Source organism: Balaenoptera musculus, chromosome X (genome assembly GCF_009873245.2).
Source record: "Balaenoptera musculus isolate JJ_BM4_2016_0621 chromosome X, mBalMus1.pri.v3, whole genome shotgun sequence".
Taxonomy (NCBI): domain Eukaryota; kingdom Metazoa; phylum Chordata; class Mammalia; order Artiodactyla; family Balaenopteridae; genus Balaenoptera; species Balaenoptera musculus.
In genome coordinates, this window is record NC_045806.1 from 99,107,616 (window position 1) to 99,124,578 (window position 16,963).

The 16,963-nt window shown below is 42.1% G+C and overlaps 1 protein-coding gene across 2 annotated transcripts in view; it reads right to left on the reverse strand.

The window, feature by feature from the left end:
- Window positions 1-13,129, reverse strand: part of KLHL13 (kelch like family member 13) — a 192,003-nt gene extending 178,874 nt beyond the window's left edge. The window contains exon 1 of one of the 2 annotated variants that reach the window (XM_036839084.1): window positions 12,854-12,897. The gene's annotated coding sequence lies outside the window, so the exon portion shown is untranslated. Of the gene's footprint in view, window positions 1-12,853 lie in introns of both variants that reach the window. The other variant, XM_036839087.1, reaches the window with a different exon arrangement.
- Window positions 13,130-16,963: the final 3,834 nt, after the last annotated feature.

The window sequence follows — 16,963 nt, forward strand, 5'->3', positions numbered from 1 at the left end:
CAGCTCTTTAGGAGAACAAAAAGAGTGAACCGGATACTCTGACTGCCTCTGAGAATGAAGACAGGACTTGGCCTTGTTCACCACTGCATCCCCAAGACCTGGGTCAAAAGGTACTTCACTAATTTTTCTTGAATGAATCGATGTGAAATGCCTCATTTCCTCTCATCAGAGACACGGTGCTGCCCTATATAGTAAGACTAATTAGAGCCATTGAGTCTCCTCTATCTGCAAATAAAGCAGATTCACCTTTAAAAATGGTAGATGGACCTAACCCACACACAGAGTCACTTAGAACCATTCTAAACCATTTAAGGGTCTAAACCATTTTTGGCACTAAGTTAAGCAGAAAATCAAACTATTGTCAAGTGATAGTTTATGCATATACTGCAATGGGTTCATTTCTTAAAATCAATGAATGATATCTCAAGTCATAGAAAACTCAATTTGCACATTACTCTAGATCCTCTTTTCTAAATGGTGTGATACTTTCTCATTCGGAATGGCCCTCTTAAAGCAAACCAATTTGGCTTGCCTTAAATTAGCAGGTTTCTAACCCCCTTCCACATAGCCCAGTATCATAATAGCTTAATAACAAAATTAGCAATGGAAAAAGACACCAAATTTCCTAAACCGAAATTCCTAAATCAAGCATCTTTTTTTAATTCCACAGCACCTGACTCCTTGATCCCTATTAATCTCCGTGATAAAGATATGCTTCCACCTAATTATCATAAAGGTGCACTTAGGTGTTCTTCTAGTGACAGCAGTGTCATCTTGTTTGATTCTATCCTACCCATCAGCTGTGACATCACCAAACCACTGCCACACATAAAGAGCACAGAATCCATGTACGGAAGGAAATTTAAAAAAATACTTAAGATTCACAGTAAGCCATTTTAAGTGAATCAAGTCACTTTAGCTTCAACTGAAACTACTTGGGGCCCTGAATAGAAATTCAACTCAAGTATATAATAAGCATAGAAAAATACGGAGAAAGTTTTAAGTAACATTTCAAAACTGTTCTGAAAGAAAAACAAGTAACAAGAGACAGATCCAAGATTAATTCATTTTAAAAGACACCTATGTTCTTCAAGACATCTAATCATGTCCATGGATTATTTTTAATAATAAAAAGTAAACAGCTTTTCTCTAGCCTGAAAGGTAACACTGACTCTAACTTATTACTATAATGAAGAACTGGGAACAGCCTGCTCCCTCCCATGCCACGCACACAGATATTTGGTTTAATAACTCCTGCTAGACAGAAATGTAGTCCTTGACTATAGGAACTGACTATATTTTGGTGAAGTCTGAGTGGCTGAAGAATCCTTTCAGATTTTTTTCAAAATATTCCAACTATTTCACAATATCTGTATATAATATCATGCAACACATTTTTTAAAATAAATGTATTTATTTATTTGTTTTTATTTTTGGCTGTCTTGGGTCTTCATTGCTGCGCGCGGGCTTTCTCTAGCCGCATGGAGCGGGGGCTACTCTTCGTTGCAGTGTGCGGGCTTCTCATTGCGGTGGCTTCTCTTGTTGCGGAGCACGGGCTCTAGGCACGCAGGCTCAGTAGCTGTGGCACACGGGCTCTAGAGCGCACGGGCTCAGTAGTTGTGGTGCACTGGCTTAGTTGCTCCGCGGCATGTGGGATCTTCCCAGACCAGGGATTGAACCCGAGTCCCCTGCATTGGCAGGCGGATTCTTGACCACCGCGCCACCAGGGAAGCCCATGCAATACGTTTTATAAGACCCTTTCTGTAACACGTCACCCCAGTACTAAATCCCAGCAAACTATATCCCTGTTGCTTTTATCTCAACCACCTATCCACTAGTACTCTATGTCAGGCGTAACCTTCAGAAATATCAAAAAAAAAAAAAATGCCAGGGTATACACATAAAATTTCTCAGGCATCCCTGGCTCTGGTCCATTATAGAAGCGCGCACAGACAAGGCCGTAGCCATTCACACAAGCGGGTGTAGCAGTTTTTGTTTGTAAATACAAGTCTGGTTTAGTTATGTAGTACTAATATCAATACACGTAATAAATACATAATGAGCAGATTTATATAAACAATTTGGACTGAGAATTCAAAATCAGATAAATACATAATCCTTTGAAAGACCAGTCACTAATCAAAATGAAATTAAAAGTAGGCGTTCTATAGCAATTTGGAGCTAGATGGCACAAAACAGCATCAAATGTGCATTACACTGAGCAGAGCTCTATGGACATTTTGATGGGGAAGCAGTAGTACCAACAGCCACACTACTTCCAGCCCCTTCATGGCCACATTTGTTTCAAAACATATTTCTCTTTTTGGGGTGATGAAAATGTTCTAAAATTGACTGTGGTGATGGTTGCACAACTCCGTGAATATACTAAAAACCACTGAATTGTACACTTTTAATGGGCAAACCGTATGGTAGCTGAATTATAGCTCAATAAAGTTGCTCCCTATTTTTAAAAACATGTTTGCGGAGCAAAATATTGCGCACAAAAACAGCTCTGATTGGCTGCCAATATAAAGGATTCTGAATTTGATTTACCCTCAAATTCTTTTCCCAGTTCAAAATAAACATGTACACACATGCATGCACATCTGCACACACACAGGCAACATACAGGCACAAAGCTTTGGGCATTAAAATGTCAGAATGCTTTCCTTGTTTTTCAATAAGACCCTCGCTCTTCAAAAGTGCCTTATTAAAAATACCTTGCCAACTTTAACACCCTACTCTGATGGTTCCCAGAATGTTTTCTAACATGCCTTAGTTAGCTATCATGCTCCTATATAATGTCCCCTGTGAGAGACAGAATAAATGGAAGGGTTAGGGGCTTCCCTGGTGGCGCAGTGATTGAGAATCTGCCTGCCAATGCAGGGGACACGGGTTCGAGCCCTGGTCTGGGAAGATCCCACATGCCGCGGAGCAACTAGGCCCGTGAGCCACAATTACTGAGCCTGCGCGTCTGGAGCCTGTGCTCTGCAACAAGAGAGGCCGCGATAATGAGAGGCCCGTGATAATGAGAGGCCCGCGCACCGCGATGAAGAGTGGCCCCCGCTTGCCGCAACTAGAGAAAGCCCTCGCACAGAAACGAAGACCCAACACAGCCATAAATAAATAAATAAATAAAATAATTTTTTAAAAAAAGGAAGGGTTGTGGTTCAAAAGCACAGACTCTACAACTAGATCTTTTACTTATTAGGTGTGTAACCTTGGGGTTGTTATCTAACTTCTCTATGCCTCAGTTTTCTCATCTGTAAAATGGGGATAACAATAGCTCCTCCCTCACAGCACTGTTATGTGGTTTAAATGTGTTAATGCATCTACAGCACTTACAAAGGTGCCATACTCGTGGTGGGTACTGTAATAAATTATTACTGATTGGCATTAGTATTAGTATTGGCTGATATCAAGTTGCTTCATGTTCTCTGTTGCCTTTGCTAGACTGTAGGATTATTTCAGGGCAGTGAATACCTTTTCTCCCTCCTAAACAAATGCTTTACATACAATTACTCCACAAATGCTTCCTCAGAATGTTTAAACACCACACCTATATGATGCCAAAAGCACTTAGAAAATTCCGTAATAAATCCAAAACTCATTTTGATAAATGTCAAATTGTGCAAGTACATATGCAGACCTAGAATAATGGTTGGCATCTCCACTGCTGAAGTTTTGGTTCATCCCATCAACTGAAAGACTAGAGACACGAAAGGATCCTTAGTCTTCTATATCACTAGTGGAAAAGCACTAGGTTAGAACCAAGGGCCCTACATTCTGCTCCTAGATCCACCTCAGACAATGCGACCTTCTGCAAGCCACTTAACCTCACTGTGCATCTGCCGCTGGAGGGATAATTAACCATTTTTCAAAAGAAAGATGCTCTAAATAAAGGGCATTATCTTTCATACTGAGCTCATTTCTTGAGGGTAGAGTAAGTCTAATCTTTGAAAAAAACTTTTAAACATTTTCTTTTCCTGTTCAAATATGATGCTGCTGATGATGATTATAAACACAGGTAAAGCTGCTAATAAATAATATATCTCATTAGTGTGGTGAGCTAGGCTTTTCAGTACTTGAACATACATTATCATAATAATCATCACAAAACCCTGTGAACAGACAGCAATGAGTTGCCTGGTTCCTTCCCTTCTGTGCACCTATGGCATTCCAAATCCAAGTCCACTACCCAAGGGGTATCTGTCTCATCACGTGTCTGACATGGCAACCAAAGGAGAACACTGGAAGGTGGAAAAGCAGGCATGCTACCTTCATATACTTCTGACTCAAAAGGTTAGACCAGCTCTGCAACTACAGCGGCTCTCAGTAATCTATTTAGACTTAGACATTCATTTATCAAAACTGCTCTTGGACTTTTATCATCTCTAAGCGGCTTGACTACTACGAGTCTTCCAATATTTTCCACTTTGAGGGCTTGAAATCTGTAATAGAGATAAATCAGGAAAATGTATTACCTCTTGAAGTATCAGAACACCAGAAGTTTTCATGTTTAAAAGACAACACTGTTTGCTGCGCACATTTTCCTATATCTCCCTTTCCCTTCAAAATGGAGATTAAATTTTAAATCCTATTAAACTAAACAGTATTGTATTTAAGTATATACTGGGTCAATCATATTTAAAAATTGGCATTTTCCTCACATTCAATGTAATGCCATCTTTGAATAAGTAATAAGCCAAGCATTTACCACAAACTTTCTTGTCTGCCAGAAAACTAGTGCTACTTCTAAATGGTCTACTCACCATTTAAAAGATACATGCTCAGAAAATAGCATCCCAGCTGGGATTAAGGCAGTATAAAGGAAAGATGCAATTTTCCCTAAGATTTCTGGTTCATATATAAATGGCAAAGCTCCAAAAGTTTTAACCAGTTAGGCCATAAATCTACTAAAAGAGTCAATAATAACTATACCTACTATGTGGCTTGAACTGTGCTTAGCACTTTATATGCATTATTTCATTTAATCCTTAAAACCAACAGACGAGGTTGTTTACAGAGGGGGCAACAAGGCTCAGAGAGGTGAAGGGAGTTGCCCAAAATTACACTGCCAACAAGAGGCAGAGTTGGGATTTGAACCCAAGCCTGAGATTCCAGGGCCGAAGATCTTAGCCACTGAACTCTATACAGCCTTCCCACTGAGAAACATACAAGAGTGGAACAGAAAACTTCGTTGAAATGAAGCATTCTTTAGAAATAAGTGGGACCACGAAGCAAAACTCTACCACTGTCTTATCCCTTTTTACTGAATAGACTATAAAAGCACGTCACACATAGAATATAAAAACCATTCCTTAATCACCCCTCTATACCCATGTCCCTATGATCTTTGGGCAGTAAAACGTTACAACAAGGTCAGGCCCTGGGAACTGTGTCTGGAGTGGGACAGCAATAATAAAGGTGGGACGGCAATAATAAAAACCAGTTGAAAGATTTCGTGTTTGACTTACTCCATTTACTTACACCCCCTTTCTTCACTTGCCTTTCTCTTCATCTTTCTCATTTGGAGGAAAGCAATTCACTGCTTTGCAACAGGCATACCTCTGATGTGCTGCTTGCCCCTTTTCAAAACCACCTCAAACTCTAGAAAGCTTTTATCAACCTCCGAGCACATGAGGCTTGATAACTTTCCTCTACTATTAAATATTTCAGTAGCCAGCAACTGACAAAGCAGCTCGTATAGTGAATGCGTTATAAACGAAAGCAGCTTCAAAGTTAGCAAAAGTTAACTTCAGTCAGTGACACAAGCAAGTGTGCATAGAATGGGGCAAAGCTTTGACCCCATCGATTGTGCTGCTTTAAGTTCATGGTCATTATGTTCTAACAACCTCTCTTCTGAAGACAGCAGTCCCTTGGCAGGCCCTTCACTGTCAGTCTTAGCTACCACCCCGCAACATGAAGACCTCAGCCAGCACGCAACACATTTTAAGATTCAGATCGTTATCAAACAACCAGAGTGCTCTCTTGAACTAAAAGAAATTATGCAACATAGGGGTGGAAAATGGATGTCTATTGCCTTTGCTGTAGGCCATTAGGGGTTTTAAGGCTATGAAAATATATGAGTATTTGACTAAAGGAACAGACTCAAACAGCACAGTGTGGCCTCAGTGTTTTTCAAAGGGTCACCCCAGGGTTACCACAGCTGCCCTTGCAGGCAGACTTTCTCTGAAGCACTGGGTTTTACCTCAAATTTTCATTATGAATACTGCATTCTGAAGCACAATGTATTTGAATTTAAATATTGTTATTTATTTAAAATTAGCTACCACTGAATGTTCTTCTCAATGTTTGCGTAAAATAAATGCTTCAAGAAAACACAAGCTGCTTTATTTTGTAACTCCTAGTACACATTATCATGTCACCACCCTGCTCATCCAGTATACCCAGTGTGCTCCAGTTTGAGAGAAAGAGCACTGGACAGAGATTCTATTTGTTTGAACTAATGCAATGCCAGGAATATAATAGGTACTTCATAAGTATTTGTGGAACGAATTGGCAGAATGGCTTCAAGGACTAGTTTTCAACTTCAAGAACATTCCAGAAAAACCTTTTGAGACACATAATTACAAAAGAAAACCACAAAAGAAAAAGGACAAAGAAAATATACCAATTATGATTTACAAATATTGATAAGGGAGAACAATAAAAACCATACTTTGCTTAGCTTAGTTGGAAGGAAAAGGCTGCCAGGATGTCATATAGAGATAATATTGCAGGGGGTAGGGGGAGGTTAGGGTGATTAAAAACCAATTCCATTTAGCGAACACTAAGACGAGTTTTCAACTGACTCTTGTGCTTTCCTTTGTACATTTTTAATATTAATGATTTCAAACTTACAGAGGAAAATAAGGAATTGTAATGGATACCCGTGTTCCTGTGTACCCAATGCATGATGCTGAAACTACTGAAGTCCAGGAACCATGCCTCATTTGTTTTATACCTTTCTCTGGTTTTTAATACAGATTTCTATATACATGAGGAGTTCAAGAAATGTTTAACAACTGCCAAGAATAAGTGTCTAATCATATTAAATTCTTAACTGCATCCTCTCCGCGAGCCCCTCCCCCAAAAAGACTTGCCCTAAAAAAAGTATGCTTTGTTTTAAATAACAAAAGAAAAACAAAAAATAAATACTTTTACTGGTCCTAGATGAAAGAGTATTGAAAGACTGGGGTCTCGGCTCATTTCAATCATGTGACCCGGCCGTATCTGTTTTCCTATGATAAAATGAGGCTCATACGGCCGGCCCTCTATCCAGAGTTGTTGCATGAATAAATCAGCATGTATTTACATGGTAACCATTACAAGCGAGGTACTGGGAAGGACAATATAGCATATTTACCTCCCTAATCACTACCAACAGCAACGACTTACTATGTGCAAGGCCCTGATTTAAGCACTTTTATGTAAGGTATACAATCCCTTATCTGAAAACCTTGGTGCCAGACATGTTTCCAAATCCAAAAACGTCCAGACTTTTAGGTAGGCAGTAACCTGCATGTACTATACATTATGTAATACCCCAGTATGGTCTGAGGCACTGCCCCATAAACACATTACTAATTTTACAACAAAACCAAATAAATAATAACATTAAGTAGAATAAAGGCTATAAAATACATTCCCATCAGTTCAAGTCAAATTTTGTCAGCATCTGAGTTTTGGCACCTAACTTACCAAATAAAAGTTTTATCACACCTTTTTAAATTAAAAATTGCAAACAACAAATTTTAGATGTACCTAACTCATTCAGTCCTTCTAAGTACTCTAAGATCGAAGTTCTCTTATTCCTATTTTACAGATGAAAACTATGAGGTACAGAGAGATTTACTAACTCACCCAGTATACCCCAGCTAGTAAGTCTCCTGGCCCGAACTGCAACCCAGGCAGCCTAGCTCCACTACTGTGCTCTTAACAACTATGCTCTATGACTTCTCTCAGAAACTGCTTGATGACACCAGACAAGCATGTGAAAAGTAAAACAGTACTAAACAATTTAAGTATCCAAAACAATAGGGGAAACAGCACAAGGCAGCATTTATTCGTTATTCAACAACTATTTATAGAGGACATACCATGCGCCAGGTGCTCAGGAGACAACGACGAGCGAACCAGACAAGGTCCAGGTTGCCTTCATGCAGCCAGAGACCGGTGGGGAAATGGCCCGGCATCAAATAAACATAATTATGACATGCATGGCAAGTTTGTGTGACTGCTGTTCACATCCAGAGGAGGAGATCAGGGCAGTGGGGGGCGGTGTAATAGGACATAAGATTCGAACTGCTCCTTGAGTAGTATTGGGATTTGCAAGGACAAAAAGAAAAACGGAGGGCTTTTGAAACAGATGATGGCATGGCATCCATTCAAAAAGCCGTTACTGTGCGCCTACTCTACGCCAAGAATAATGCTAAGCACAAAAGTTCCAAACTAGGTAAAAATCCATTTAAACCAACAGAGGATTTGTGTAAGAGAATAATAAGGACAAGTGGGATAGTAGGCCTGGGTCACATCATGGAGAACCCTTGAGTGTTAAGTTGAGGAGCTGGGATTAGACCCTGCGGGAGTCACTGAAGGTTATTTTGCAGGTTTCTGCCTCACAATATTAGGATTTATCCCTATGGAATGTCAGTGACTATCTGCATTCCTATTTGGGGCCAATTAGACCTCAAAGCTGGATTGCTTTCAAGCAAGGGCTCAGGGCAACAAAGTAAGTGCCAAGTCTAAATTCATTTAATCCTCAAGGAATAGAGAAAACTCTAATCTCTCAAAAAATAAAGGTATGGCAATTTGAAAATGTTGGAGAAGGCAATGACCAACTCTTCTTTTTTTTTTTCAATTTTTCAATTTATTTATTTATTTATTTATTTTTGGCTGCATTGGGTCTTCATCGCTGCGCACGGTCTTTCCCTAGTTGCGGCGAGCGGGGGCTACTCTTCGCTGCAGCGCGCGGGCTTCTCATTGCGGTGGCTTCTCTTGTTGCGGAGCACGGGCTCTAGGCGTGCAGGCTTCAGTAGTTGTGGCACATAGGCTTCAGTAGTTGTGGCTCGCGGGCTCTAGAGCGCAGGCTCAGTAGTTGTGGTGCACGGGCTTAGTTGCTCTGCGGCATGTGGGATCTTCCCGGACCAAGGCTCGAACCTGTGTCCCTGGCATTGGCAGGCAGATTCTTAACCACTGCGCCACCAGGGAAGTCCCCCAACTCCTCTTAAAATCCCAAAGGCCGTTTCTAAAACCTAAGTTATTCCTTCATAAGCAATGAGATTTCCAACCTTCCAAAGTACATTTCTATGAGAAAATAAAACATCATTCTTTGAAAAACAAATTCTTAAGTTGAACGATGATCTGATCTTTAATGAGGCTGGTGACAACATACCTCAGGGCACAGGTGACAATGTGACAGTGGAAACTCAACTGCTTTTTAACATACCTCAGAGTTCCCACTCCCCTATCCCCTTACCTAAGCAGAGTGGAAGAAGTGAATTACATATTTATTCAGCATACATATCAAAGATTTTCATTCTCAGGTCTTAATGTAAACAACTGAGTAGCGAGGTATTCTATTTGTCCTCTGCAAAACAAATTCTCTTTACGCCCACTAATTTTTTTTTCAGTCATTGACCTTCCACAGAGAAGTAGGTAACAAAGACTCTTCAATGGCTTCCCGCTGTTCTGAGAACCAAACTCAAATTACTTCTCAGAATCTCCAGGCCCTGCATCACCTATTATCTGCCTCTTTCCAGGCTCCTTAACTCCTTTAACCACACCCCCACATAGCTCACTAGGCTCCATCCACGCTGACTTGTTTTCTGTTCCTCAAACATCTCAAGTTTGTTTTTCTGCCTCAAGGCCTTGACTCTTACTCTTCTCTCGGCTCTTGACAAGGTAAGCTGACAAGGTAAGCTCAATCTCTCTTCTTTCACGTCTCTGTTCAAAGGTCACCTTTGCTGGGAGGGCTTTCCAGAGCACCCTTACTAAATAGGCCGGTCCCAGTTCTCCATCTCACAGTATTTCCATCATTGTTGTCACTACCATCTATAAGGATCGTCTTCATTTGTTTCCTTGTTTATTGTCTATATCCTTCGGTGGAATATAACCTCTGTGAGACTCTAGAAGAACAAGGATCATGCCTCTTAAGGTTTATCATTGTGCGTAACACAGGGCCTGGCAAATAGAAGGTGCTCAACAGATTTCATAAAATAAATTACTAAATGAATGAAGAATATATTTAAAGGCTGATTGCTATGAATGTCAGTAACTTGAGAAAGCCTTTTTGTTCTAATTTTGAGATGTTTCTCTACAGCTGTTCATTTTTCAAAACTCTTTCTACATTTTCTGAAATCTGGTGACACCTGACAAATTGTTGTGCTAGTTCATGGCAAAAAAAATATATCACTCAACCAATGGATTTAAGAAAAAATACTTTGAGGAGGTGGTAGTAGTTTATTAAACATCAATATAATCAAACAATTTGAAAATTGGTTAGTCTCATTCCACTAATGTAAGTCAAATTACATGAAGAAAAGTAATTTAAAATGTAAAGAAATGAAAAAGAAGAGAATTCGACAGCAAACTGCAATTATGTTTACTAACATCAGAAATATCCAGTTTGATAACTTCTAGGTGTACTAGGTGGATTATTAAGTACATTTTGAGTAACATTCTAAGATTCAGAGCAAAATGCTTAAGACAAACTCATATCCACCTTTATCTTTTTTTCTGGCAAACATAAGTAGTTCATACTAGGGCAACGTTACCTTAGACTTGGTATCAGTAATAATTACACAAGGAAAAAAAATGGCATAGTAACATAAACTCTTTTCTTTGAAACAGTTGGCAAGTTTGTATATCTTTCCAGAAAGGGTTGGCAAGAAAATTACAGATTTACAAGGGTGGGCCTATTGGTATAAATCCCCTCTCCCTACTATATCCCATTTTTTAAAAGAACTAAAGTGAAGTCAGAAATTTACCAAATGAGTGAGGGAAACTACAAATCACCTGTAAGCCATATAAGCCATATAACTAAACTGATGATCAACAGACTTCAATATTCTTGTGAAAACCACTTTCCTGAGAACATCACCTTAAACTCGATACCGTCATACCACCCTTTTTTAAAGTGTGCTTATAAAAATGGCAGATTAAAAGCCTTGGGAATTTGAGGCTCTTATTTATCTATTTTAAAAACACATCATTTGATGTTGCAGCAGAAACTACATGCTTCGTCTCACTGCCAAAAAAGTGCTCCCAGGACAGTGAAATTTAGCGCTCATCTTCATTCACAACTTGGTTTCTTCTGAGATGATTGCCAATTAGTACACAGTATGTCAATGGCAACACCTGGTCACACATCAAGCAAACAATTCTATCACTGTTAAGTATAAGGATGTTAATAAAAACTTGCAGATAAGGGAGCTAATATTTTTAAACGTAAAATGATGTCATAACTGCTTAATGGATTATTTCATTTTTCTCAGTTTTCAAACTTGAACACTGGATATAGCCCATTTCCAAGAACACAGCCACCAAGGTCAGCATGTGCTAGTTCACTGTATCTGCCTCCACTTTCAGCTTCTTCATTCAATTTTCTTCACGCACTAATTAGCGCATGGAAGTGAGTAAACGAACCTCAGTATGGGAGCTAACAGGGCAACTGCATGGGGAGAAGGCGATATTGCTGGTGCTGTGTGAAATCAGCTTCAGCGCACTAATCCCCAATCCACAGAAAAGTCGTCTCTTTGACATGGTTTTTAAATTCTGCTTCTTGAGGGTATATACAAATATGAGATCTGAAGTAAGAAACTGGCTTCTTTAAAAGAAAAAACAAAAACAAAAACGAAGGCAGGGGCCCTCCCAACAGAGACAGCTTTAAACTCCAGAGTCTGTCAGTTCCCATTCAGCGTGCTTAGTAACCAGCCTGTGCTAACTTGAGTGACTTTAGCCCAAACCACTAGTCCTCTGACTACATTAAAACGATGAACACCCCAGTCTGCAGGAGAAACGGAGCCAGGCATCAAAGTCCCTCCCACTCTCTCTCTCTCTCTCTCTCCCCGGCCTGCTTGGCAGCGTGGGAAGAATCAGATTCAGGACCATGTGCTAGGATTAAACACAAACATACATACATACATTCTAAGTGGTTGTGGTTCTTGAACTAAGTTACTGAAAACTAGAAAGAAACTTTCAAGTTCCTCAGCTGGTATTTGCTAGAGGATCATTCCCATCACTTGCAGTACACCGTAATAGACTGTAAGCTTCCAAGAAAATCATTAGACAACTGTGATTAATCCAAAGAAGCCAAGACTTTTAGAGATGAAGACGTTCAAAGCAGAGTTAGAAGCTTCGAGGAGGAGAGCAGTGTGCTCCTGACTCGGGAGCCAGCAGCGGAGCCTACCAAGTTGGAAGACTCTAGAGGAGGGACGGTTGGGAGGCACAAAGCAGAAAGTGTTAGAAGGCAAGAGACAGTGGGGCCCGAGGCGGGCAGAGGGACCCCAGACCGTCAAGGGCAGCGACAGCCCGGAGGAGAAGACCTTAGAGGGATAACAAAGAAGCAAAGGAAAGCTAGGTACCGTGGTCCTCAAAGAACCCAGGCAACTGGCGGAGCCGGCGAGTCCGGGAGGTAGGGATGAGAAGGTGCAGGGATGAGGGCGCACAGCGGCAAGCGAGACAAAATGGGTTGGGGGGTGAGGGGACGTGCAAAGAGCGAAGGTAGTTCCCCGTCCCTCTGCCCCTGGTGCGGACCGCAACTCCTTACCGCGCGCCGCCTGGCCCCGCCGGGTCCCAGGGGCGCGGAGGCGGCTGATGGAGCCGCTGCGACTTCAGGACCCTGCCTCACCTTGTTTGCCGCGTCCCGGCGTCCCGCTGCCCGTTCGCCGCCTGCTGCGCTCCGAGGGCCAAAGAGCTAGTCGCGCGGCGCAGCCGGCGCTCTGTCCGGCTGTGAGGCACCGGCCCCCAATCCTCCGCACCCCCTGCTCGCCCCGGTCACTTCGCCTCGCTCTCCTGCAGGCGGAGAGCACGGACCCTAACCCGAACGCCGCTCCACTTATTTCAAAAGCCCCCGTCCCACGCTTGCCCGGAACAGGAGCGGAGCTGCTGCGGCCGCAGCGGCAGAGCCTCCGCCTGACCTCACCGGGGGGCGGGGGGGCGGGAGCCCAGTTGAGGAGGGGAGAGGGAGGGAGCGCGCGGGCGGGGGAAACATGGCGGCGGGGGCGGCCCCGGCGGCGCCTGCGCGGGAGGCGGGGGAGCTGGGGCTAGGACCGTGTGTAGGGTCCGAGCACAACTCCGCTGCAGCCGAGGCGTGGCGAGGAGGGGCCCGGAGGCGGGGTGACCGCCCAGTGGCCCTCACGCCTCCGAAACCGGGACGCTCGGAGTTGAGCACACTTGGCTTCTAGTGCCCAGAGGGCAGAAGAGGTGAAAACTGTCAAGTAAGTATCCAGGGACACAGTGCGCCCGCCAAGAGGAGGCCCCCCGGTGCTCCTGCCTGCAGTTGTCGCGACCCCTCTTAGTCACAGGGGGCCCGGGCACAAGGTGTGCCCTCAAGCCGCTTCCCCTCGGTGGGGCGCGCACCTCGAAGTCAGCCTGACCCAGGCTGTCACACAACTGTTCATCACTCTTCGGATGCGACGAGCGCTTCATCTCTGCCCTCCCTACGGGAGGTACACACGATTAAGAAAGAGGAAGAATAAAATAACAAATACGGCACTTCAGCACTTTACCGAGCGTCTGCTTAGAACCCAGCGCTGAATTATTTACTCACTTAACCCTCACAGCTACTCCACAAGGTCCCCAGTAGTATTATCTCCATTTCACAAGTGACAAAACTGAGGCGTAAAGGTCAAACTAGTTGCCCAAGGTTACACAGTTGGTAAGGGGCAGAGCAGGACCCAGGATCCCAAGCAGTGTGATTCCAGCGCCCAAGCTCTTAACCGCTGTGCAACGCTGCTTCCAAACTGGTGGAACTGCTATTCTGAGTCAGAATCTTGACTCTCTCCTCCAGGTTCTGTCAGCTAAGCCCCCAACAAAAACCCCAGTCAAGCCTGTTTTTCCCCTTTGCAGGTCTTCTATTCATTCTTTGCCTTCTTGACGGTTACAGCCTGGGGCCACCTTTTTACACCTCTTCCTTTGCCTTTTCTACTTATAATTCCAGACTTCTCCTAGGAAAAATAATGGGAGCGTGCTGTTAGCAATCAGTTTACTCACTGGTTTTTTTTTTTGTTTGCTTTTTGTTTTTTGTTCTTTTTTAAGGAAGTGATGGGGTGAGTGTGGGGACTGTAGTTCTTTATATTTCCTAATATTTCTCCCTTTGCCTACCAGTAAACTGATCAGGCATCTGAGATCTCAACATTGTTGACTTGGTATTTCAAATTCCATACACTGAAATTCTAGTAGTGCATTTTAAGTAACTTTGAAATTAATCAGTTACTCAAAAACTTGCAAGAACTAAAGCTATCACCACATTGTTGGGCTTTACCAAACTGGTAAAAAGGTAAGAAAGAACTCCAAGTGCACATGTAATTTACATTATTATCTTTTACCTGTCAGTGGATTCAACACGATTCATCTTTGTTAACAGGCGTGCATTCATTGGCTTCTCCACTATGCTTATTCAATAATTATCATCATATACCTGTGTTACACACAAAATGCCTATTAGGTGGAAAGCACCTGTTACAGGAGTTTACAGTCTCATTGAGGAGATGTGTTTAAAGCAATTGATTTCAGCATGTATGAAAAATCTAGCACGTTAAGTTAAAAATAAATAAATACAACTGAGTTGATATACATTCCAAGTCATTGCTTCATCCCTGCCATAAAAAGGTTCAAGTGGGGTAGTTTTACAGTAAGTTCTCAAACAGAAATAACAGGAAAATGGGATAATCAGGTGTGGCCCTAGCAGCCCCAATTCACACTATTCACCCTTCTGATACGTAGCAAGGATGGGGGCGGTTATAGAATCTGCATCTGAACAACGGGATAGGAATAAGATATATTACAAATAGACTTATTCGGTAGGAATTAGTTGCTATTTGGGTTAGGATGCTTTGAAAAGTTAATCTAGTGGACAGAGCACTCTGACTTGGAGTCAGAAGACACTTATGAGCTATGTCACATTAAGTTAACCCCATCACCTCTCCTGAGTGTGTTCTTCCTGAATTTAGAGTGGGGTAATAATGATATTGGCCTGATCTGCATCACAGCATTGTTCTAGGTTTCAAAACAAAAAACGTCATGTGAAACTACCTTGTAAACTTGTAAAAAATATATATAAATGTAATGCAATGTTTTCATTAATATCAGACTGATTGGCCACTAGAAGCTAGGGATTTAATCATGAAGGATGTTACAAGTTAACCTGTAGCCCAAAATGTGAAGAATTAGAAAAAGCATTTGGAATACAATAGTACAATAAAAATCTAAAGAATGGGGAGATGTAACAGAGGTTCAAGGAATAAGAAAACAAGTCAAAACAAAATATTAGTGGTGAAGAGAATACAGAAAATGATGATGGCTATTATGGGCTGAATTGTACCCCCCCCTCAAAATTCATATGTTGAAATCTTAACCCCTAGTATCTCAGGATGTAATGTTATTTGGAGATACATTGTTTAAACAGGTAATTAAATTAAAATGAGGTCTTTAGAGTGGGCCCTAATCACACATGACTGTTGTCCTCACGAGAAGAGGAGATTCGGACACACATGGGCATACACACTACCATGTAAGGACATAGTGGGAAGGCGGCCATCTGCAAGCCAAGGAAAGAGGCCTCAGAGGAAACCAAACCTGTTGACACCTCGATCTCGGACACATAGCCTCTGTGAGAGCTGTGAGAAAATAAATTTCTGTTTACTGTTTATTGTTGTTTAAGCCATCCGGTCCATGGTACTTTGTTGTGCCTGCTCTAGCAAACTAATATAACGGTAAAAAATTTAAATGCCAGCTGGATATCCTCCGTATTAGTTACTGTTAATTGCTGCCTAACAAATTGCCACAAACCTGGTACTGGCCTAAAACTACACACATGTATTACCTCAGTTTCTGGGGGTCAGGAGTCCAGGCATAGCTGAGCTGGGTGCGATGCTCAGAGTCTCACAAAGCTACAATCAAGGTGTCGGCCGGGCTGCGTTCACATGTGGAGCTCAGAGTCTTCTTTCAAGCTCATTCAGGTGATTGTGGATTCAATTCCTCAGGGTTGTAGGACTGACACCCTGGGCATCTACAGGCTCTAGAGACTGCCCCCCTCCATAGTCAGCTTACAACAGGGCTGTTCATTTCATCATGGTCAGCAGGAGAACTCTCTCCTCCAGAAGGGACTTTAATTACATCTTCAGAATCTCTTCACTGTTGTCATGTAAAGTAACCTAATCATCAGACTGGTCACCAAGCATATCCACAGGTCTCGACTACACTTAAAGGAGAAGGGAATGTACAGGGCGTGTACACTGGAGGGCAAGAATCTTGGAGGTCATCTTAGAATTCTGTCCACCATGTCCCCCAACAGTTTGACAAGACCAATTTAATTATATGTTTACAGAAATTCAACAAGACAGAGATCACACAGGCAGATGTGGACACGCATGTACACATGTACACACACCAAAGAGCACCCAGCCACAGCTGAGGCCTAGTCCCTCAGGAAGCATCTGCCAGCCTGCTGTGTGCCTAATAGATATGAAACCAAAGGGTTTCGATTGCATTAACTCTGATTAAAGAACAAATTGAAAAGTATTAGGACACCTTTTTTGACCTCTCTGCTCAATTTGCATTTCTTTCAAACACTCAGCTGGTCCATTATTGAATGGAACCGGTAATTATAGAGAGCCCACAGAGGGTCTGCTTAGCCCCTTACTCACTCCATAGAGTGAAATAAGGAACAGAATAAGGAGAAAGGTTTCTATTCCCCTGTGGCTCACAAAATAGTCTAGACAAGTCACCAAAACGTATA